At 41.9% G+C, this 23,289-nt stretch overlaps 1 long non-coding RNA gene across 1 annotated transcript; it reads right to left on the minus strand.

The window, feature by feature from the left end:
- LOC110434502 lies at positions 4,513–6,434 on the minus strand. The gene is made up of 3 exons (XR_002452005.1): positions 5,836–6,434; positions 5,145–5,501; positions 4,513–4,883 (listed from the first exon to the last, which is right to left on the minus strand). It is a non-coding gene; the product is annotated as an uncharacterized LOC110434502 (long non-coding RNA).

Consider the following 23,289-nt stretch of genomic DNA (forward strand, 5'->3'; position numbering starts at 1 on the left):
CCTGACACAATCGTCCATCCAGAGGTGTATTTATGTACCAAAAGTGTAATATGTTAGCTACCTTATGTGTGTTATTAATCGAATCCTATGCTAATTATCATCATGATAATTGGCACCACTGCCATCAGTATTCGATCCGAGGAGCATTTTGGCGGTGACTGTTTCTTGTTCTTTTTTCTGACGCTGGTGTGTGTTGTGCTCGCGACTAAGGAGTCCCTTCCTCGCTATTTCTTGTGTCCCAGAACCAAGCGAGACGAGGGAGCACAAGAGGTTGGCCGCAATGGACGAACAGATCAACTTAATACACATAATCTACAGAAAAGTGGTGGTTCTCAATATGATCTCTACAACTTTCTAGTTAACAAGTTTTTGATTTGAAGTCATTTGGATTCCTAAGTATTCATTTTATGTTTAGGATTTTGAAATTTAAAATCTAAAAATTTCAAACAACATTAGACGTTGACATGATCTATACCTATACCAAAGCTGTAGTTGTCATTGCAACGTACAAATTTATAGAAGACAAGTTTTGATTTGAAAAATATTTAGGGTCCCAAATATTTGTTCCGAATTCTTAAATTTTGATTTTTTTTTTGAAAATTTGAAACTATCTTGGATCGAGACATGCTCTATATATATCAAGGTTGACAAAATTTAAAGCTTTGTAGTCAAAACTTATTTCACTTGAAATCATTTATAGGCTAATACAAGATTACAAAATGTTTATTAATAAAAAGATGGCATTCTATTTATACTTTGAAACGAGTGTATATTGCAGTGGTAGAGGTGTTATTTGTGCTATTGGCTGTGTGTCCAAATCCTTATCTGAATTTCATCGGTCAGAGAAAGCCTCACATTATGCTAGGTTCTACATAGTGGAAGGCTTTGTCTCAACTCATTTTTTCTTGAATTTGAAGGTAATAGCCCCAAAGTTATGCAAGTAGAGGTTTGAATCCAATTCTGATGTTCAAGTTGTGCCGATGATATGTTGATTAGGGTAGCTACTATGCATTTCATAGGTTTTGCTGCCTTTTGGCTCAAATATTTAGAGGTTTCGCCTCAAGGTTTGTGCTGGCATGATGTTTTTTTCCATTATGTTTGGTGGATTTGAAAAGGATCGGCTTGCCCAGTTGCTTAGATAGTTTCCATGTTAAAAAGCGGGCACCTTAGCTTCTTATACTACGGGACACAACTTTTGTCATTTTTGCACTCGGCAAAGACTTTGTCGAGTACCGTACTTAGCAAATAAAACACGACAAATTTTTTGTCAGCAAAGCGATCTTTGTCAAGTGCTATTTTTCAGACACTTGGCAACGCCTTTGCCGGATGCTCGACACTTAGCAAAGATTGAAACAAAAAACCCCGAAAAAACAGGAAAAAGCGGTCTTTGCCGAGTGCTATTTTTTGGGCACTCAGCAAGGCCCCCACCGCCCAGCGCCAGAGACAATGTCGCAATATTTTTTTGCGCAAAATACGTGGCTATATGGCCTGTGGGATTTGAACTCGTGACCTCCCTCTCAAGCGTCTCTTTCCCTAACTACTGCACCAAACTATCACTTGTGTTTATATTGCATTTTGGTTCCTCACATATTATACTAAACTATGTATAAATTGATTATTTAAAGCCCTAAATGATTTCAAATTAAACATTTTTGAGATTTATAATTTTTATTTAGGGAGTTGTTTACAAAATTTGAATTTCAAATCAAAAAGTTATCAACTACAAAGTTTTTTATGATAAGATGATTTCAAATCAAAATGTTATCAACTATAAAGTTTCATAACTTTTCAAGATCTACAAAGTTTATCTAGGGAGATTTTCCATCCGAGGTCATTTAAAAAATTTAAATTTTAAAATTTTCAAATAAAAACGCAGTTTTGCATGACAATATGAACTCAAATAAAATAGTTGCCAACTATAAAACTTTATAACTTCTTAAGATCTACAAAGTTTATTTTGGTTGTTTGTTCATTTGTTCATCCGGCATGACGATTCTATCATTTTTAACAAAACATATATATCTCTCTTGTAGTTTCATAAACTATAAGAGAGATGTAAAATTTATGAAAAAATTAATTTTCACTTTGTCAAATGAAGAAATGACCAAAATAAAGGTTGTAGATCTTAAGAAGTTATACAAATTTGTAGTTGAAAACTTTTTTATTTGAATTTGTTTAGGTCTTCAAAACTCGATTTACAATTTTCTTGGTCGAGTATTTTTTTTACCTAAAAAAACACTCGGCCTTAGACCTTTTTTGTCAAGTGTTTTTTTTACACTCGGCAAAGAAGTCTCTTTGTCCAACACACAGCAAAGAGGCTTCTTTATCGAGTGTCCGAAAAAAAACACTTGGCAAACCGTTTGGCACTTGACAAAGAGCCAGACTCTAATAGTGTTAAGTTGAGGAGTTTGATAAAATTGTGCATCAAATTCTTTCGCTTGGCCAAAGGTTTATGTTATAATAAGCGTGGTTTAGAATGGGGTTCAGATCACAAGTGTGAACGCATATCTCTGTATAGTGATTCAGATCACAAGCAAGGTGCCCTAGTGTCTACATGTGTCGTAGAAGAGCTTTGGAAATTCTTGGATAGTGATTCAGCATAACCCTCTCATCATGAATTCATTGTAAGACAGGAAAAATGAAACCCATGCATGCCAAATGTTTTTTTAAAAAAATTATGTGACTTGTTTCTAGTGTTTTATTGCTCATAATCATGCTCATTATTTATTCAAACCATCATATTATGCTATATTAAACCTAGATATTGATGAAGGCAATCAAAATTTCAAATAGAGTACCAAATATATATGTTGGGCTCAAATTAACCAAATTACTTTTGACGGGCTAGGGATGCCATAGTCAGTGGCGAGGGAAGGGGGGGCTGAGGGGGGCCTGGCACCCCCCAAGCTTCCCATAATTCCCTTAATACACCTCATAGATTAGATGTTTAATTATCTAATTAGCTAATTAATGATATTATCTGTACTAAGATTTTTATTCTTATTTTATATTAATCTCTAATAGTTTCTTATACAAATAGATATTTCTAATATTTTCTTCATATCTTTTATTTTTATTATTGTCTATCAAACATCAGTTTGTCCCCTACCACACACTCTAATTAGCTAGTTAATTGAAAATCAGCGTTTTTCTGTTTAATCCTTCTGAATTGATCTCCAACAATGGGATCTATATTATTTAGCATTAGTCTTCCTATTATCTTTCTTATCTCCTATGTTTTTATCATTATTCGTCTAAACTCTAAACAATCATTTAGCCCGTTGTACTCAACTTTTAAACACTACAGTGGTATGGTGTTTCTGTTTAACCTTCTATTTAAATGACCATTTTTACCTGTTTAAGTGATCGTTTTGTCTAAGACTAAACGATATGTAACTGATAGTTTGTCATTTGATGTTAGGATCTAGTACTAATTAATTTTACCTCCGTTTAACTACTTGTTTTTATTGTGATTCTTTTTCTGGGCAAAGAAATAGAATGATCAAGTGAAAGTTAGAGGCCTGAGACTAGTTAAGTTTCTCTTTTATTATTTTTTATTTTTTCCGTTTTTTGCATCGCAACGCAAACGTTTATTTTGGTGCTATGTACACCTTTGTCATATAATATTTTGATATACATGATTGTTTTTGGTTTGCACGGCCTCCCTATGTTTAAATCCTGGCTCCGCCCCTGGCCATAGTACTTGCAGTTTGTTCATTTGTGGTGGAACCAATGGTGTTGGTGATCGATGTGCCCGAAGGCAATTATGATCCACAATTCAGATTGAATTCGTACATATTCAGATTGGTTTCTCGTACATGGATTAAACTTAAATTCTAGCTGGATTCTTTTCATGCACTTATTTCCTGATAACCGAACATGGTCTAAAGGAGCAAGCAAAGGACCGGTTTTGGAATTGTACAGTACCGACGATCTCTATCATCACCGGGACAGCAAGAAACATCGGCGGGCCCAAAACTATATATAGGCAAGTAGGCTGTAGGCTGGAAACATGACATTCCCTCCTACCGGTGGCTCAAATGTGGGTGGTCGTGGCCCGGCCGGCCGGTGGTACTGCTACACCGCATCATGATCAGGATTCAGGATGAAGCACAGCCTGAATTTAACCGTGAGTACCATTAATGTAGCTAGCCTATGATATGAGCAATAATAATGCAAACAATGCAATGCAAGCATAAGTAGTGATGATGCCAAGCAGATAGAGACAGATGAATGGACGCACATCATGCATGCAGCAGGCAGGTGTGCTGGTGCTGCTTTCTGCATGAACACATGGGGTCCTCTCGGGCGCCGGCCGGGCTGGCTTGCGGTTATTGCACTGCATGCATGCAATAGCTACAAAATAATCGTAGCAGCACTAGCCTGTGCCTTAGACTAGTCTATGAAACCATGAACGAAACTGGTCTTCACAGCGCTACGTTTCACTTCACCAATTCCAAAACTAATTAAAGCATTTAATTGCAGCTAAATGCTGGGATCATATGTGCTATGTGCTCGTGTAGCCATTTTCACACAAACTGAACACGCAATTCAAACTGCAATGACATAGTTCAGTTGTCATACAAACGTGCACTACAAACGTGCAGTACTACACATATTCAGTTGTCACACGCAGTTCATAAGATTGTTTAGAGATAAGATAGATATCTGGAACAGCAAGATAATCAAACATGAACTGCAGTACTGCATTTACATAGTTAAGTTTCGATAACTGGAACAGCAAGATAACTAAGAAGAATTATCACTCAAACTAAGCTAGATAACTAAGAAGAATTGAAGATAAGCATTCAACCAACAATGCCGAGATGCACCCATATGATTCCTGGAGGTAAATTGTCACTCTTGCTAGTTGCTTTTTCACCCTGCAGAAATAAAAAAAGTTCAGCATGAGCTCTCATATGCGGCAGTTTTCACACCTCATGTTCACTGGTATGTTATCAGGTTCAGGTTCAGATTGACATTCATACAATCATTCACTAGTTCAGGTTTCACACCTCAGTTTTCACACATTGGCATTCACTGGTTCAGATTCAAGCTCATTCATATGCGTGCACTAGCATTCACACATGATATTTTCAGTTCACAGAACTAAAATAACTAAGGTATTTCAGTTCAGAACTAACCTTAGCCTTTTGATCTTCAGTCCACAAATAGTTTTTCTTCTAACTTGCGTATTGCCTTGTCTCGGTTAGCCATTTGATCTTCAGACATGTGACTTGTATCTTGATTAAGTAGGGAATTATAGACCTCAAACATTCTTGCTTCCTTTTGCTCCTTTGCTGCCTTCAAATTTGCATTTGATATCTGAATTTGTGCTTCTGTGACCTTTTCACGCTCCACCTTCCGATCTTCCTGCATCTTAACAATTTTCTCAATATTGTCTCCAAGAATGACAATTCCTTCCATAATGTTTTCCTTCTTACGTTTTCCACTGCGCTCGGCCTTTGCTGCTTCTCTACCAATGGGACGTGACTGTTCTTCTGGAACATCAAAATTAATCATTTGTAGGCAACTGTAAACATCATTTGAACTAATTGTAGGAAACAAAATCAACAACTTGCAGAGAAACTATTTGTTTGGCCGATAGCACAAATTCAAAGTTGAACTTGTAGTTCAAGCACAATCTACAGATAGGGCCCGTAGGTATACTACCAGAAGCATAAATTCAGAGATGCACTTTTGTGGCCTGTACATACACTACATCAAAATCAACTCATTCGAAGAGAGGGTCTGTATGATGTGCACAGATCGAAAACAATTCATCTACAGATAGGGCCTGCACGATGTGCACAGATCGAAAACAATTAATCATACCATGTACTTGGGCCTTGCTGATTTCCATGTTGAGATGGAAAAGTTGGGGGTATGGCCCCCCATCTTGGTCCTTCCGGTGGCCGTGGCATCACAGTCGGTGCAGCAAGAGAAGAGGTTGGCACACCGAGGGAAGAAATCGACGACGTCGTCACCGGTGGTGGAGCTGGGGCGGAAGTAGGCGACGGCGCGGTCGGCGTCGACACTAGAGACGAAGGAGGCGGCGAGGGCGCAGGCGCACGCAAGGACGACGTCTTCATCCCTAGCCGGCTGCCCCCGCGTCCTTTTCCTCGCTTGCCGGAAGTGCTCCGTCCGCCGCTGCCAGGAGGCGTTCCATCCATGGAGTTGGATCTACTCGCTGCTACTTGGGATGAGGTGGGCATGGGCAAGAAGATGTGGAGGAGGGCAGGAGAGATGGAGATGCAGTGGGCAGGGGCGGGAAGAATCCGGAAGCTGGCGGGAAGATTGCAGTGGAGCGCGCTCGTGGAATGAGGTGGGCGGCCGCACGGGATCGCCGGATGAAATTTTTCTCCCCTCAACGCGAGTTTCATGCTGTTACCGAGGCCTTGGTTACGGCGCCCAAACGTGTCGTGGCCATGAAACGTTTGGCTTCTCTCTCCTCCCAAACATTCCTTTTTTTAGCTGATGTGTCACCTAATTAATGTGCATGACATCCCTATAAAACCTCCATTAAGACCTCCATTGAGACTGGCCTTAGCAACCATGTTTCCATCACCGATTCCTCATTCCCAAAACGAGAACAGGAACTTATGAAGGTATTATTTTATAATGTAGGAGTAAAAAGAATTTTATTTTCGGTACGTGGAATGTGAAACAAGAGAACGAGAGCATGAGAGCTTGTCACAAACCACCGAATGGATACACATGGAGACAGCGCCAAGCAAGGGCTTAGCTATCTCGGGCACATGAGATGCTGCTGGAGCAGGACAAAACTTGAGCTGCATGCGAGAACAAATTGTACGCTTGTCACTGTTAGGGTGTACGAGCTTGCAAGAACTAAAGGAAACACACAGCGGGAATTCTGTACACTAATTACTCAGAAGGCGAGTAGTAGTAGACCCGAAGGACTCAATTCATTTCCATAGTTATTAATCTGGTTACCTGTTTATGTCATCGGATTCAATTAGGGTGTTTTTAGTTACATATATAGCCATATAGGGATAAACATAGGGAAGCAGAGGCAAAAAGAAAAATATATGCATTATTATTACCACGGAGAAAGAAATAACCATATCAGCAGTTTTTGCTACATAATTCCATCGGCCGGCCAGTATTATGTCCACTGATGATGTATTGATGTTTTTTTAATGATAAGAAGCTTTTCCGGTCAACAAGGAAGCCTGCATCTCAATTTTTAGTGTATAGAACGAATTAGGTATACAGGTCAGAGCTTGACCCAATTAAAAGCAGGCAGCAGGTAAACAACCTGCGACGTCTCAACTCAAAGCTAGAAGGATAACGCTGAGCATTGCTCAAAAAAAAAAGATAACGCTGAGCAATTGCTAAACAAATAAAATACCCAACGACCAATCTGACCTAGCTGCCCGGCCCATGCATATCCAAATCAAGAAACGACCTTTGATCCCTCTGACAAAATTAGCTTTAGTTCTGAGTGCGTCCGAAACTAGAAGAACCTTTAGTCCCCGTTAGATCCGCTAATCAAGACTAACAGTAGTACAGAGAGATACTATACTAGCGGTTCGCAACCCCTTTGTACAGGCGGATTGACGAACCGCCAGTGGCTATAGGCCTGTGGAAATAAAAGTTTCCACAGGCGGTTAACTGAGAACCGCCTGTAGAAACAGATTTCTACAGGCGGTTCAGTTATGATATCCGCCTGTGGAAATAAATTTCTACAGGCGGTTCTTTTATGTAAACCGCCTGTAGAAATTGGATTCTACAGGCGGTTCTCATAACAGAACCGCCTATGGTAAGATTTTCCAATTTAATCCTATTTTCCAGCAAACCCTATTTTTAATATATATATATATATATTATACATTAATATTGAAACTATGTTAGGCTACAAGATTCAACCAATGCAACATGCAATATATTTATATATACCATTACTTTGTACATAAAATTATATTAATTACAAACATCACACATCAGACATATGAGGTTTCACATCTGAAACCTCTGCTCTAATAACCCGATCGAGATAGCTTTAGCCTACTAATATCTCTTAGCGCTATAAACTCAGGCTTTGCTAGGACGCTGGTCGGGTCGTGATATTTCCCTTCGGTGGGAATGGCTTCTCTCAAGAGAAAAGTGCAGAGGTCCTCAACTATGTTATATAGAACAGCTTGAGTCACGCTCTTCGCCTTTTCCAACTCATGTTGCTGCAGAGGAAGTTAGAAACATCATAAATTTATAGTTCATATAACACATGCTTAGCAACAACAAATGACACAAATAATATAAACGACTATTAGAGCAATACCTTAGAAGGGTTAGTTACATATCTTCCGGTCTCTCTCATGAACTCGCAGACGTAGAATCCACAGTGGACCGATCCGACTGGTTGCTTATGGCACTGATGTATGACAAAAAAGTGGATATTTATTAGTTGCAACATCGTCATATGCATATTATATTTATAAAAGACAGCTTGTGATATTTTGGTACGTACCGGCCATTTATAAAATAATCTCAATGGCTGCCCCGGTTCTGATGAATCACACCTTCCACCTTTGATCTTATAATACCTATAGGCCCTATAGTATCGAATACACAATCCTGAAGTTATTCTGAAACTCTTATAAAAGTAGGTATTAATATTTAATGTACTCAGCTTCCCGTTCCAAGTGTGTAATGAATTTTGCATAACTTAAAGGATCATAGTCTGCAGAGTCTAGGACTAGCACACGTCCTAGACTAGGATTAATGAGGAGGCAGATCCAGTGGTCCCTGAGAGAATCGAATTTATGATGCAAGTGCCCATTGAAATTACTAATACGACGATGAATACAAATTGACACTTACCCAAAGTTGTATGGGGCAACAACACATTCTCGATCTTGATACTTGAGCAGTGCCAAGGCTATGTAGAGGTCGTATTTACATTCATAATCTAGTCGACCTTCATCTATTATCTTCTTACGCTCAGCAGGGTCCAAACCTTCTAATGAGTCGTGTTTGTCTCCGATTCTGAAGTTGTGCTGCTCCTCGCATATCTTCATCGGGCTCAGATACACAACCCTTTTACTGGCAGACCTATCCGGATCTGAACCGTACCGCATCTCTTGTTGTTCAAAATTCATTCTGCAATGAGCACTTATATATTAGATGTTGAAAATTGATGCAACTCATGAATTATTACAAAGAGATGGTACGAGTGACACTTACAATGCAAACACGGTTACCAGCTGCACGTCTAGTCTCTGCAGGTTCATCATTAGCCACATGTCCTCGAAGGTAACGATTGCCTTTGTCCGCTCACTGTTGAATGTTGTTGGTGGTATAATCACATTGATCGTGTCAATGCCTACAGAAGCTGCTCTCATATACCAGTCATGCATCCTTTTTATACCAGCTGGGATCTTTTTGAGTTTGTCCCAACTAAGTAGTGGTCTGCCTGGCTCATATTTAGTAGGGACATATTTGTAATCATCCTTCGTTGGTGGCCTGATATTGACAATACGTGTTTCAAAGCTTTTCGACCCCTCCTTCTCATGCTCTGCTAAGTCAACAAGTTTCGAAGTGCGGCTCCTTGCAATTCCAGACAGAAATAGGGCCGTACCAGCGGCCTTCTTCTTTGGCTCGAACGGGGAAACCAATTTGGGGACTGAGAATTTTGTTTTCTTTGGTTGCGGTGGTGTCTTATCATCATTTTTTGGTGCCGGTGGTGTGGAAGATTGCGGTGTTGAAGCATGGGGTTTAGGTGATGGTGGTGAAGCCTGGGGTTTAGGTGATGGTGGGGGAGTGGGTTTTGATGGTGGCGGGGATGGTGGTTGAGGCATTATTGGTGATGGTGGTGGTGGGGATTGTGGATGCAAGATTGGAGAGGTTGGTGGAGTGGGAAGAGATGTGGGATGGGACGACTCCTGAGTCTGCGGCACTTCTCGGGGTGATGGTTCTGGTACCTGAGACAGCAGGACGTCCCGTCGAGGCCAAAGAATAAAATTTTTGATAGCTTGTCCCAGTTTCTCAATGCCCTCAGGACTGGGAATGTCTAGCATGTCGTCCTCATATCCTTGGACAACTGTCAACACTTTCACCCTGCAGTAGTCCTCAGGGATCTCACTACTATGGAATTGACGCCCCGGGATCGCAAGTCCTGTGGCTACTTCCCTTGTACGGTTATTGTTAAAACCATACCTTATGACTAGGGAGCAAGGCACTGGACTATCGATCTCATCAACTGGATAGCGGACCTTGTCTCCGGTAGAGGCAATACTACTCGGGACGACCGGAGCTTGTTCTGTTGTTGTCGGGGCGACGACTAGCTGCATTTGAGGAGGCTGCTGGCCACTTAATTGGCTAGACATTGCGGTCGCCAATCGCTGCATCAACTCAGGAGGAGGATTGGAGAGGATTTTAGACATCACCTCTTCGACTTCTCTCTTAGCCTCCTCCTTAAAATAATTAGACATTTCTGCCTTGTAGCGATCCCGTTTCCTATACATTGCTTCCCACTCTGGTCCGAATCCTTCTTTCCATCCTTCTTTTGATGAAATGCTTCGTACACGACCAGGATGCTCTGGGTTACCCAGAGCAACAGTAAGGACATCTTTCTCCCTTTGGGGCTTAAATTCGCCCGCTTTCTGCTTAGTTGCCACAGCGAAAATATTCTTCGCTGCCTCTTCGACCATTGGGTCAGAAAATGATAAGCCAGACTTGGCTTCCTTTGCCGGTACACGAGCACGAATCCACCTCGAGCCCCTGCGACCAAGTTGGTCAGGAAGCGCTGGCAGACCCTTAGCCCTCTGCGCTTCATCCTCTTGCTCCCATTGGGCAAGCTTGCGCTGGTAACCACCTGTGCCTAGGTGATGGTGGTACTTGTTCCTTTTTGCGAGCTCGGATTTAGATTCGCTCAAAGCTTTGAACTCCTCGGTACTCCTCTGCTCTAAAAACACCGCCCATTGACCAGCAGTGATTTTATACTTTTTTGTCGGGTCCAACCCTTTCTTTGCCCACTTAGAATTCAACTCGGACTTGTAATTCCTAAACATGATTCCCCACTGCTTCAATGTGTACTCCTTTACTAGGTCTTCTGAACCCTGAGGTAAAACAAACCTTGTAAGCAGTTTGTCCCACATTCTTGTGATTTCATTTTGGTCCACTTGAAGGGTCGAGATGGCGGACTAGAGGGGGGTGAATAGTCCTTTCTAAAAGTTATTACGCTGGCTAACCGAAAACAAATGCGGAATTAAAACTATCGGTCTAGCCAAGACTACACCCCTCTATCTAAGTTCTCTAGCACCTTGAAAAGATCCTAAAGAGCTCACCTAACCAATTCTAGGAGTAAGGTCACACAAACCTATGCAACTAGTACTTTGCAAACCGGGGGAGCTCCTACTCAAACTAGTGAGGCAAAGCGCACAAAGCCTAAGCTCACTAGCAAGCTCAATAACAAGGCAACTAATGCCAAATTAGAGAGCGCAACTTACTTAGCTACACAAACTAAGCAAAGTGACTAACAAGGTTACACAAACCAAATTAGTCACGCAAGGGAACTACTTCTAGCTACACAAGCAAGAAGGTAACTAGCAAGCTACACAAGCTAACTAATTACAAGAGCAACTACACAAGCACAAGTATATGAACGTAAGAACAAGCTTGTGTTAGGGACTTGCAAACCAATAGGATGAACAATGTTGACACGATGATTTTCTCTCGAGGTTCACTTGGTTGCCACCAAGCTACGTCCCCGTTGAGACAAGCTCCAAGGTTGCCACCGGTCCTCTTGCTAGTGGTGACCCGCAAGTCACACTCTCCCACGTGGAGTGCTTACCACAAGCTCTAGCACTTGACCCGGCCGGACCACTTGTTGCTCTTCACGTCTCGCTCAACTAGAGTTGCTCTTCGCGATCCCCGTGGGGTGAGCACCGTACCCCTCACAATCTCTTCTCCGGAGCACCGCACAATCTCCTTGCGTGCTTCGACGGAGTCACAAGCCACCAAGCCGTCTAGGAGGTGGCAACCTCCAAGAGTAACAAGCACCACCGGCTTGCAACACGAACACCTAGTGCCACTCGATGCAATCTCTCAATGCAACGCACTAGAATCACTCACTCGCTATTGATTCACACTCTTGCAAGCACAAGTGAGTTAGAGGCCTTCCTAGCACTCCCCAAGCATGGACACTAAGTCCCAAGGGTGCTCAGCACCAGCCAAGGCTGGCCACCACTTCTATTTATAGCCCCAAGGGCTAAACTAGCCGTTGCCCCTTCACTGGGTAAAACCCGAGGGCACCAGACGCTCAACCCCCAACGTCCGGTGCTCAGCTGACCACCACGTGTTACTAGCCGTTTGAAGTCGACCGTTGCCACCAACGGCTACAGCGCACGCGCGCCTGCACAGCACCACCGGACGCTCTACTGCGTCACACCGGATGCGTCCGGTGCACACCGGACTCGTGTGCAGAGAGCTTCGCAAACTCGCAAGGTCACCGGACGCAAGCCACCGGACGCACCCTGAGCGTCCGGTGCTCACCGGACTCATGCGCAGAGAGGGTCGCCAAACCGCCCGCACACCGGACGCTGAGCACTGGACTCTCTCCGGTGCGTCCGGTGCACTCTGCTACACCCGACAGCACACCGGATGCTGAAGGCTAGCGTCCGGTGCCTGAGAAACACTCCCGTGACTTCCAAATTTCCCACCGGCGCAATAGAAAATATGCACTTAATTTTCTCAACCCTAGGAACACCACCTCCTTTGTAAAGTGTGCCAACACTAACAAGTGTACACCACCATGTGCATGTGTGTTAGCATTTTCACAAACATTTTTCCAAGGGAGTTAGCCTCTCAACTTGCCACGCCACTCGATCCTAACACGTATGCACAGTTAGATCGCTCAAGTGGCACTAGATGACCAATATGCAAACAAGTTTGCCCCTCTTGATAGTACGGCCATCTATCCTAAATCCGGTCATAAACTTCTCTACACATCTATGACCGGTGAAATGGAAATGCCCTAGGTTATACCTTTACCTTGCGCAATCCATTCCGTCTCCTCCAATGTTGATGCAACACATGCACCAACCAATCACCAAATGATATGATCCACTTCATATCATCACGTGACCGTATTGGTTCATCGATCTTGACCTCACTTGCTCTTCACCGTTGTCTCGGTCCATCGGCGCCAAGTCTTGCTCAAGCTTCACCGTCACACGCGGTGCCTCGCTTCAAAGCCTCCGACTTGCCCTTCACTCTTGCAACCGGTCCATCAAGCCAAGCCTCATATTGATCTTCTCCACCTTGGTCACATGACTCCATGTCATGTCTTATGTGCAATGAGTTCCTCCATCATCACATCATCACCTGTGGACTAATCTCCTGTGTATCTCACATAAACACTATTAGTCCACCTAAGTTGTCACTCAATTACCAAAACCAAACAAGGAACTTTCAATCTCCCCCTTTTTGGTAATTGATGACAACTCTACAAAGATATGAAAATTAAGCTTTTTCAAGCTAGCACTTCACACAAGTGTAAATTGCTAACTTGATTTTGATTTTATGCTACTTATCCAACATTTAAGCTCTATGTCAAGATTTGGATAAGCACCATAAAACCCTACTAAGTGCTAAGGTGTATAGAATAAACCTTTGTAGCTCGATACCAAATTCGATATCATTTGAAGTATTCGATGTACACCATCCTTAGCACCATGAGTAGCTAGACAACAAAAACACTAGAAACCCCGTGAGATCAACATTATAAGCAAGGGTCTAGTCTTTACTTGAAGAACACAAGTCTAGCTACCAACCTCTGCATGCTAGTTATCATATCATCAATCAAGATCTATAACTAGCATACACCACTCAAGCATGCATATTGTATTTAGAAACTTATGCAATGCAAGCAAGCACATGAATATGCACAAATCAAATGCAAGCAATCAATGTTCATGAGCTTGCTCCCCCTACTTGTGTGCTTCTCATGTTCAAGAATTTTGATCCTTCTTGATCCATCTTAATGTTGCTCCCTCTTTGTCCATGTCCATACAACTTCCCATCTTTTGTTGTCCAACATCTCCCATGATCATATCTTTGTTACAACTTCTCCCCCTTTGTCATCAATTTCCATAAAAGGTATGTGATACAAATTAAATCACTTCATACCAACTGAAAAAGTGTGCATCTCATTGTGACAAAGGATTGCATTGGGATAGATGGTTGAGGCTTGAATCTTGAATTTTTGATGGACATTACCATATATGTTGGAATGACATTACTTGAATTGCTCTTGAGATACCACATAGGATCTTTGACCTTGATACCATTTGGTGGGGCACTCCCCCTATGTCATAGCATGGGTCATTCACTTGTCAATCGTGTTGGTGAAGGAACTTGCTTCGCTTGATGATCACTTAAAGTTGAGGATCACTTGTGGAACCACCTTCTTGTATGATAGATACCATATGTATAAATGTGATATCATTTGAAATATCTTGTCCGATACCATATGGGATTCTTCTACCAATTAAGTTCTTCTAGTATGGAACCACTTGTTTGCTATCTTGAACATTTGCTATCTTGAGTACCAATTGTTGGATACAAATTGAAGAAACTTTTAAGTCTAGATATCCACTTGCATTGTTGTCTTGTTCTTGTACTCTAATCATCATGAGCTTCCCAAGTCCGGTTTGAACCAATGACAAGCTTCTTCACACCTCTCATTAAGGGTTATCTTGCCAATGTTGTACTTGTCACTTGTTAACAATCCAAAATAGATCAAGTACTTGGGTTTACTAGCTCATGAACAAACTCATATACATACCACTAGATCAACTAATCATTCAAGCAATAGTGGTAGGTTATGAATTTAAAACTTTTCATTTGTCATGCATGATCCTATGAAGCATGTACTATATGCTCTAACCGCATACTAGTAAAGAATGAAATGATCATGCACAATACAATGATACCTTTGCTATGTTGGAGAAGAGGATAGTCACATAGATTCCAATTCATTTCTCCAAAAGCAATGTGAAGTCCAATTGATAAGCTTGGTGAAGACCAATCATAGATACCAATTGATAGATCAAATCTTCACCCATATGAATTGAAAACCACTTTATGATTAAGTGCACTATCTTGTTGTGGTTGACTTGCTTCTTCTTTTGATCATTGCTTGCATAAGAGAACTACTAAGAATATCACTTGAAATAGCATGACTAGCTCTCTTTTGGGTTGTTGCTTGCTTTCTTGATCAATCCTTTTGATTGCTTCAACTAAGCATCTCAAATGTCCTTTAGATCACCACTTCCATGTTAGCCTTCCAAGCACAACACTTGGTTTACCCACTCCTCGGGCGGCACGCCCCTCATGTAGGGAGAAGTGACCTCTCTCCAAAGAACCATTCTTGACACTTACTTGAATTGCATTTATTGATTGATTCAAATGATGGACTTAATGTGATGAGTAACCATGAATCCTTCTTTAAGTCCTTTTATTTCTACTTGTTTAAGTCCTTTTCTTTCTACCAAATGATTTCCAATAGTTACTGGAACTTAAACTTCATCTTCATCTTGAGTTTGATCTTGATCTTCAATTTGAGTACTAAAAGTGTACACCAAGTACATTTCACAACCAAATGCCCTTGTACTCGTTACTTGTCATGCTTATAGATCAATTCAAAACCAAACTTAGGTGCCTCAAACACTTGTAATCATAATTCCCACTTAAGGACCTTTCAATTTAAGTGACTCTAGATCAATCCAATATTTGTCACTTTTCTGGCAGATTTTGTACCTTTCAAAGAATAACTCATATCTCACAATTAACAGATCCAAATAGTACGAAATTTGGTGGAGATGTGCTTTACTGAGTCATCTAGCAGCTGTAAAAATTTGATCTTCATTTGACTTCTAGATTGCTACCAGATTTCAATTCTTCCACCACTGCTACATGCTGAAAACTGCTGCACTATAGCTGATAAGATCTACTCCAAAACCAAAGTATCCCTTATCCAATCTTCATGAAATTTCTACAGCATCTTCTATGATAAGTGTACAGCATGCATACCAAATTTCAAGCCATTACAAATAGATTTGGTCACTCAAACTCTGACTTGATCTCAGCTAGCTCAGATTCTCAATGTTGGACAGATTTCAAACAATTGAGCTATACTTCTCCAAATTGAATCAAACTTGAAATAGACTTGTTTGAATACTTTCACAAGACATAAATCTATTCAATCCACTTACTAAGTGTCATCTTATGAACTTATTCAACTCAAATCAATCCAAACTTGATTACTAAGCATTTATCCATTCAAACACCTTATAGCAAGCAACATTGCATATATATCCAATTCAATCAACTCATATGCACCCAAATAAATGTGATCAACAGAGATATACCTTGGTTAGCTCATGATCATCTAATTTTCAAGCTTCAACTCATGTATTTGCAATCCATCGAATAATCCAATAAATTACCACAACTTGAATATGACACTTGTATGTTGTAGCACACTTGGACTTCACGTTCTTGTCATGGCATTGGGTTTGGATGTGCACTAGGCTTCAATACTTGATTCAATCATATGATGAACAATATAGTATCAATTGAAACAAGCCTCCAATGCCGATGATACCTACATACAATCATCCACTTTTTGATGGTACCCAAACTAGTTTGGGTCCTCTCAAGTTAGGAGCAATATACTTAGGCGATGCCTTAGTATGAATAGCGGGATGTTTTGCAATAGTAACCATAGAGGTACCATTACCATCCATTCTAAGCATGGTATTATCATCAATTGAAATAGGCTTAGAATTATTACCTAGGGGACATGAATAAGCCATGTGTCCCCTTTCCTGGCACAAGTAGCAACTTCTCTTTGATTGAGCCTTTTCTTCCTTGCTCATGTGTTGCTTCTCATTGCCTTGCCTCTTGAGAGTTGCTTGAGCCTTCCTCTCAAACTTGGTAGGACACCTCGAGGCAAAGTGTCCATCATCCTTGCTCATTATCTTGACATCTTGGATTTGCATTGGATGCCTTGCTCTTCCACCCCTTCTTGTCTTCTTCTTCTTCTTCTTCATAATCAAGTCATCACCATGATGGTTGATCTTGACTTGAACTTGGGGCTTCTTCTCTTGCTCATCTTGTGGCTTAAGTGGAGGCTTTACTTGTTGCTTCACCAATTGCTTGGTTGGGCACATTGAGGTGAGATGACCCCAAGTGCGGCACTTGAAGCACTTGACATGCTTTAGCCTCTCTTCTTCTTTTATCTTCTTGAGCTTCTCTTTGTTTGGGCAACCATTAGCAAGATGACCCACTTCATGGCACCGATAGCACATGAAATGAGAGAGCTTTTCTCTCTCTTGCTTTCTTTTGCCCTTTTTCATCTTCTTCTTGAAGCCAAGGCCACATTTGTCACCATAATCTCTTTTAGTCTTCAATATATGCTCAAAGGTGACTTTTGAGTTGTAACACCTCTCTAACTTGTTTCTCAAATTCTTCACTTCATTTTTGAGCTCATTGTTCTCCTTCAAAAGGTTAGTCTCACAAGACATGGAAGTAGAACAAATATCTAATTGTGAAGAACATGGCATAGATAATAAAACATCACAAGAGGTGGATACATGCTTCTTGCCTACATCACAAAGGTTAGTAGCAATATGTGATTGATCATTTGACCCAAGTGATGAGCTCTCACTAGTTTTAATTTCTTCATTAGAAATCTTCTTAGTGAGAAAAGCATGATCTTTTACCAAGTTATCATGAGTAACACAAAGTTCCTCATGAACCAATGTTAGCTCCTCATGTGAACAAGTAGTAACATAAAGTAGATGCTTTTGTTGTTCACATGTGGTCTTTAGAAATGAGTTTTCATTTTTCAATTTACTTGTTTTAGCCATCTCATTTCTTAAAGCTTTGGTGAGTCTACATACAAGCTCAAAATTTGGATCATCACAATCAACAATCACACCTCCAATAGATACCTTGCCGTCACCGTGAGACATGGAGGAATGTGATGAAGTGGATGAGCTTGTAGAAGCATCACTCTCATAGCCATCATCTTCATCCTCACTTGTCCATGAGGTGGAGAAATCCTCCACAACCGCCATGTTGTGGTCATGCTCAACATCCTCACATGCATCCACCTTTGGCACATCATCTTCTTTGGTGATCGCTCCATATTTCTCATTGAGATAACTCCAAATCTCATGAGCGGACTTCATATCCATGATCTCACCAAATATGTTATCTTTCATAGATGAATAGAAGATGTTAGTAGCTTGGTAGTCGAGATGTAGACATTTCTCTTGTGCTTGAGTTAGATTCTCTTCATCCAACACATGAGAAAGGCCTACATCTACCATCCACCACATTTGAGGAGAAATAATCTTAAAATTGCATGTCATCCAATTTCTCCACTGTGCAAAGTGTGTGCCATCAAAAATGTGTGGACACTCAACATCTATGTGGCAGAACCTCCTAAGTGTTTGGGCCCACCGACACCTGTCATTGTCCTAAGGACCTCTGACGGTAATGCCGGGGATCCTCCCACTTTAGAAGTCCGATGAGCATCTCAGGACGCTCATTCCACCGCTACCTGGGGCGTTTCAAACAAGCTCGTCTCGACCACCAGCAATGGTCGTTTAACGAAAATGTCTTCTCCTCGCCCTTACCGGATAGCAAGTGGCCACCTTAACACCAGGATCACTCATTGCAAAGACATTGCAGTATCACAGACAACATAAGACCAAAATAATATCTCAGAGTAAAACAGCGGAAGTATTACATAACTTATTTTACAAAAGGAGTTCTTCCAAATAGTAGAGTGTTATTACAAGCCAGGTCCAGCGGAGCAACTTAAACTTTAGAACACCGATTACAAATTTACAGACCCTGCCCATGGGTCACACTCACTCTTCCTCGTCGTCAACCTCGACGACGGTCACACAACAGGGTCCGAAACAAGTCGGCTCCTGACCTTCACCTGCAACAGGGGTTATGAAACCCTGAGTACGGGAGTACTCAACAAGACTTACCCGGTGGAAAAAGAGGAGAAATCAGGAATGCAGGCTTAGGGTAGACAAGGGGTGGCTAAGTAGGGAGCCAAATTGTTTTGCCAAAAAGCTTACTAATAGTGCATCCTTACTTTCAAGTTTTACCCGCGAATTCCTCTCCTTAAGAGGTCGAGGAGTTCGAGGACAGTCTATCTAGTTGCTTCTCACAGACAAGTCTGTAAGTTCCTAGTCCTTAATCGAAGTATTATCTATCCAACGGCCACAGCTTCATGTCACTCTGAGTCTGGGAATTGGGATCCGAACCTCATGAGACATTTCCCCTTTTCACATTTTATCTCTTAGTTGCATAATTAACTACGATGAGGGTCAGTGGATTGAGTCTCCTAATCGGGGAGCAACGACGATTCGAACCGCTTAGCAATCCAGCTGGAGTTCCTAACCACCCGACATATGTAGAACCAAATCTTGCATATATCAACCCAAATCGAGCTCTCCCCAAATTTGACCAGGTTCGCGGCACCCGAGAGCACAGTACTCCACCATCCTACAGCCGATCTAGATGTTTTCCGGTCATCTCAGATCCGTAAGGTGGGTACACACTACTCTCGCCATCGCTCCACGCCCAGTGCACGAGTAGCTGTTCGCGTCGAGGGATCACAAGACTGGGCTTACCGAGGGCAAGTGGCCAGTACTATAAATTCTCAACCCAGCGGGCCATCAATGGACCGGTCCTTAACCGACACAGTTGGAGACACTACTTTAAGACTCCATTCTTAAAGCAAGTCCACCGACCGGTCTCAAATTGAAACATCATTGATCATAAGTGTATTCCACAACAACCCTTCAAACTTTCTTATTTGAAAACCTATCTAGTAGCAGGGCTAAGCATCACTACGCGATTTTTAAAATAAAACAGGTGCCAAAGTCAAGATAACAAATATCAAGGTAGTAAATGCAGCAGGTAGGTTAAGCTAATTCTCAACTACCTAATGCAGCATTTTCAATTCATAAGTGATAAAAGATTTAAAACATTCAAGGAGGGGTTAATGCATCCGGGGCTTGCCTTGGTTGCAGGGCAGAGAGGGACCCTCGGAGACTTCCCAAGTCTCGGATCCTACTTCCTCAAATGGAGCACCGACCTCGGGGTTCGGTTCAACGGTCGCTCCTTCGGTCACGTGCACTATACGCAAAATGATGAATGCTCATGATATGCATGTGATAAATATGCAAAAAGGGACCAAGTTAAGTATAACTGGCCCTTTCGGTGCAATACAGATTAAACAACAATTAAAGTTGTTTAACATCTTAGTGTCGTTACCCAAGAGGTTGCATCTGTAAATTAGTACTTTTCTTAATTCATAATTATCCTAAATTAACTAATTATTAATCCTATTTACCTTAATTAACTCTTAATTAATTATTAATGACAGTAATTAAGCATTAAGGCTAAACAATAATTAAATGCCAAAGGTCATTAAGGTTAATGATCTTGGGTCATCACATAATCCCAAAGTCACTCAAACCCTAATTATGAGGATTTAACTAATCATTGTCTAATTATTTTGGAATTATTACTTAATCACTAAATAAGGGTTTAGTAATATTTTATTCAAACATTATCCAAATGCCATCAAATTTTGTGTGAAACCTGGAAATAATATTCAGAGACTCCCCACAAAGTTTGGTGATGTTTGGACATACTAATAAATTATTAAAATTCCTAGAAGTTTTATTCATTAAATAAAAGAGGCAATTTTTATACACATTTAAACTATCAGAAAAGAAAACCTACTATTTTTCTTGTGTTCTACTCATTTTATGGAACCTATACAAAAATTTTCATGATTTTTGAATCAGCACATAATTTAATACACAAATTCAAACACAAAGCAAAAACTGCACAAAAAGAAAAAGAAAAAGATACTGTGCAGCGGGCGGCCTGGAAATTGGCCCGCAGGCCGGCCCACGCGCGCTCGGCCCGCACGCGCCTCCATTCACTCGCGGGGTCACTGACGGGCGGGACCCGCCCGTCAGATGCTTCCCCTACCTCCCGCCACGGCTCCGGCGAGCTCCAGCTCCCTGCCGGTGAGCTCCCGGCCTCCGCAGTGAGGCACGTTAGCTTCCCCAGTCTCCCGCGCACCCGTAGATACCCTTTGCACCCACTCTCCCCTATCCTAGCCCCCGTGACCACGGGCACGGCGGACGGCCGCCTCGGCCGAGCAAACGCCGGCCATGACGAGCGAGTAGAGCGCGAACCAACCAGTGCATAAGCTGCAGGGGCTCACCGCGACTTCAGCGAGACACAGAGCGGCGGTGGAGGGGCTCGGAGTGACGCTGGCCACGGTGGAGTGCCTACGGCGGCGCTTCGGCCGGAGTTGGAGAGGAAACAGCTCGGTTGCAGGCAAGGAGGGGTTAGCGCTTGCGCTCAGGGGCGCAATCGATTGCTGAGAACTTGGCGAAGCTAGTGGAGTGCTCGGGTGGATTGGGAAGGAAGCAGGCGAGGTGAATTTCGGCGGCGAGTGGTGGCTGTCGGCAGTGAGGTACCAAGAGGAGAAAGGAAATACTCCGGCCACCCGAGGCTTTATCCATGCGATAGATGATGCGGATGAGGATGTCCGGGCGAGGCACAGCAGCAAGCAGCTGCGTGGCCAGGCGCGTGGCGGCGCCGGACGCAGCGGCTCTGCCCCGGCGGCAGAGCAGCCCCCCTGCCCGAACACTATAGCAAGCCCGATCCACTCAGTTTGTAGTTTTGCAAAATTCGCCCAAAATTTGAACTGGAGCCAAAATTCCACCAAAACAAAAGTTGTGCAAAATTTTGTGAGATACAAAACATGTTTTGGTGACCAAAGCCAATTTTGAGTGGAACATGGTGATTTTGACCAAACAGTTTGAAATTCAAAATCCAATTTGGGGAAAATTCAAATTTTTGAATTGGGGCAGATCAGAATTTCTAAAATTACTTTTGTTTTTCCTAAACAACTTGAAAACCTCCCAACATGAAAGTTGTTCAACTTTTGGAGCTCTACAACTTTCATGTTGGTCACTTTTCAAAATTCCAAATAGATTTTGAATTGGAGATTCAAATTAGAAAAGGGGACACTTTCCAAAAATCTGTATTTTCAAAATTACTTTGAACTTTGTATTGAAACTTCAAAAACTCAAAACACAAAAGTTGTACATCTTGACAAGATCTACAACTTTGCTTTTGAACTCAACCTCAAATTTTGCTTAGTTTTTGAATTGTGCAAAAGGGGGCAATTCTAGGGTTCAAAAATCAGGGTTTCCCCCACCCCTAAGCCTTTCGGAAATCTTTCACCCTAGGGTTTTAGCAACCAACACAAGCATCGATATACAAGATAATCACACTTTAATTCCCTAAGCACATTCAACCAAATTAAACTCATTTTAAGTTGATGCATCAAGGTGTGCTTAACAAATATGCTGTGCAATGCTGATGATGCCATGATCCAACTTTTAGTAACCGTAACATCGGGGATGTTACAATCTAGCCCATAAGCCGCCATCCTCTCGGGTCAGTGAAGACCACAAATGAGAGACCTAGCTCTGATACCACTTGAAGGGTCGAGATGGCGGACTAGAGGGGGGTGAATAGTCCTTTCTAAAAGTTATTACGCCGGCTAACCGAAAACAAATACGGAATTAAAACTATCGGTCTAGCCAAGACTACACCCCTCTATCTAAGTTCTCTAGCACCTTGAAAAGATCCTAAACAAGCAAGCAAGGTGCTACCTTAGCAAGAGCTCACCTAACCAATTCTAGGAGTAAGGTCACACAAACCTATGCAACTAGTACTTTGCAAACCGGGGGAGCTCCTACTCAAACTAGTGAGGCAAAGCGCACAAAGCCTAAGCTCACTAGCAAGCTCAATAACAAGGCAACTAATGCCAAATTAGAGAGCGCAACTTACTTAGCTACACAAACTAAGCAAAGTGACTAACAAGGTTACACAAACCAAATTAGTCACGCAAGGGAACTACTTCTAGCTACACAAGCAAGAAGGTAACTAGCAAGCTACACAAGCTAACTAATTACAAGAGCAACTACACAAGCACAAGTATATGAACGTAAGAACAAGCTTGTGTTAGGGACTTGCAAACCAACGGGATAAACAATGTTGACACGATGATTTTCTCCCGAGGTTCACTTGGTTGCCACCAAGCTACGTCCCCGTTGAGACAAGCTCCAAGGTTGCCACCGGTCCTCTTGCTAGTGGTGACCCACAAGTCACACTCTCCCACGTGGAGTGCTTACCACAAGC

This window comes from Sorghum bicolor, chromosome 4 (genome assembly GCF_000003195.3).
Source record: "Sorghum bicolor cultivar BTx623 chromosome 4, Sorghum_bicolor_NCBIv3, whole genome shotgun sequence".
In the NCBI taxonomy this organism is placed as follows: domain Eukaryota; kingdom Viridiplantae; phylum Streptophyta; class Magnoliopsida; order Poales; family Poaceae; genus Sorghum; species Sorghum bicolor.